We start from the raw sequence: 2,845 nt of genomic DNA, 5'->3' as shown, positions 1-2,845 counted from the left end.
CCACACAAAAACCTGCACACAAATGTTTATAGCAGGCTTACTCATAATTGCCAAAACATGGGAGCCTTCAATCAGCAAATGATGAAACAAACTGGGGTATTAATACATCCATAAAATGGAATATTATTCAGTGATAAAAATATATATGCTATCAAGCCACAGAAAGAAATGGATAAAACTTAAGTGCATATTGCTAAGTGAAAGAAGTTCATCTTAAAAGGTTGTATCTTGTGTGATTCCAACTATATGACATCTAGGAAAGGCAAATCTATGGAAACAGTCAAAAGAACAGTGGTTGCCAGTTGTTGTTGTTGTTGTTGTTGTTGTTTCAGAAAGGGGAAAGGAATGATTAGGTGAAGCATAGAGGATTTCCAAGGTGGTGAATTTTTTATTTCTAATACTGTAATGGTGGATATATACCATCATATATTTGTGGAAACCACAGAATGTACAACACTGAGTAACTGTTATGTTTATCATAAGCATTAGTTAATAATAATGCATCAATGTTGGCTCATCAGTTGTACTAAGTGTACCACATTTGATGTTAATAATACAGAAAGCTGTGTCAGTGTGATAATTGAGAATGCATATGGGAATTCTCTGCTGTCAGCTCAATTTTTCTGTAAACCTAAAGTGGTTCTAAAAAATTACCTATTAATTCTTAAAGGAAAAAGGATACAGGAAACATTCATATTGTAAATAGTCTGTGGTTAACATAGAAAAAAAGAAAAATTCTTTAGCATCTAGCACCATGATTGTCATGTACCAACTGGGCTTGATAAGTTAGTAGTATACTGACTTATGAGAATAGTGGATGTGGGAAAACAGTGCAATACAAAGCTGGTTAAAAATAAAAGTAATAACCTTCATTCTCTACTGTTAGTAAATAAAGATAGGATACTGAGAATCTGGTCATGAATTTACTTTTCAGATGATTGCTTAGTTTCCTAGTAGCAGTCTTCAACCAGTTTTTTCTTGCTCCTATTAAATTCTTTCATAAGACAGTGGACAGATGCTTAGCAGCTGTTGCTGCATGTCAGGAAGCAGCTTTATAACTCTGTCTCCCAGTGAAATAAATACAAAGTGTAGGTTATAGAAGTTCCAGTTTTCACATCAGTGGTATGTACTGGGAACGCTATAATGGCTACCACCTGATACACGCAGAAGAAAAGCAAGTACAAAAAATGTTCCAGGCACCTCATGCCTTCCTGAAAAATGATAGCTTTCCCCCCAAGACATATGGAAACAACTGCTTTCCTGAATGTGTAATGTCTCAGGGTACAGACGAAGCCAGTCGACTTGACAGATAACAGCAAGGAGAGAAATATATGAACATTTCTCTTTGGGCCAAGAAGCAATAATGTGTCTTACTAGAGTTACTGCCTCTATTAAAACGAGATACAAGATATTAATTGTACGACTACAGGAGATAGAAACAAAGGCTGGAGCAAAGCTCCAAAACAGCATGGAAACTGTCACTTCCCAAATTCCTCCTTCTCTAATTAAGTCCCACTGGGGTCTCCTGTTCATTTCGATAATGGGCACTTCTCAGGATAAATGATATTTAAACACACAGAAAAATTCCTGCATCCAAATTGGTCACCAATTCAAATTCTTTAGCGGGCAGTGACTGCAAATTGGTACACACTCCTCCAATGTCTGTTTGTTTACCAGCAAGCAATCGTGAGTTAATGAGCAATTGGAGCTAATGCCTCTTCAGAGCAGACCATGGCTATAGCTATGTCTCAAGTCATCAAAAGACAAGAGAGACCCAAACACCAACAATATGGGGCAATATTTAAATTCAGTTTGGCAGGAACCAGAACCAGAATGGCAGCTGTTTGCAAATTTGTAGTTTTCAATTTAGCTGATTTGAGGGAGGGTTTTCTCTTTTTCTAGAAAACCTCCAGCCACGTCTAATACGTTTTCTGCGAGCACTCATAGGAGAGCCATAGGGAATACGCATGCGCACACTGTACTGGCTCTGGTGTGGCTGTGCCTCTTTGCTCGTTCACCTTTGTTTCCTATGCTTGCATTTCTCTACCCGCTTTGGGGCTGACTCTAGTCTTTCTCCACACCAGTGCTCAGGCATCTTTGAGCGCTCATTTTGCTTTGCCTGGACTTTCTCTGATCTTATTGAAATTTTCAAAGGCAGGAAACAAAACTATGTCTCAAATTGAAAATCACAAAAACTGGCAAAACCTATCATAATGGATATTTATTTGTCCCTTTTTTTCAAATCTTGAATTCCTAAAGGTAGAAATTACTTTTTTCCAAATGAAAAGTCCATGAACATATAGATACAGAGTTAAAAGTAGCTAATTAGATGATTAAGCAAGTTGCCAGTTCCAGCAGCAAACAGGCTCTGAGGACTGATTCAGTAACTGTGATGTACCCTTGGGGCCCTATCTGCCTAGAGCCAGAGGTGAGTTGCTGATCTAGAAGGAAAACTAGCACACCCCATTCACCTGGTCATTTTCATTCCCTAGAGCCTTGCATACATTGCTGCTGCACTATTAATAAAACCAGTGAGTCCCAGGAGGACATCTATTTCACTACGCTATTATTCTGTAGGGTGTGTCCTAGGTTAATACAGCCTCATTAACAACTGCCAGCAGAGCCCCTCAAGCTTTTCAAGAATTCATTTTTACAATAATGGAAAGAACATCACAATTTCCCCCCATATCCAATTTCAAATGCCCTACAGCAAAGAATAAGAAGTTACAAAACACAAAAAGGTGTACACTATCTTTTGCAATGTCAAAAACAATCACTCTAGGGGTCACTGTTAGTTACTGAACAACCAGTGTGGGATTAAAAGTGCTACCATTTTAAAATGGCA

Source organism: Ovis canadensis, chromosome 20, assembly GCF_042477335.2.
Source record: "Ovis canadensis isolate MfBH-ARS-UI-01 breed Bighorn chromosome 20, ARS-UI_OviCan_v2, whole genome shotgun sequence".
NCBI lineage: Eukaryota > Metazoa > Chordata > Mammalia > Artiodactyla > Bovidae > Ovis > Ovis canadensis.
The sequence above is the reverse complement of the archived record's forward strand: the minus strand, read 5'-3'. Positions refer to the sequence as shown.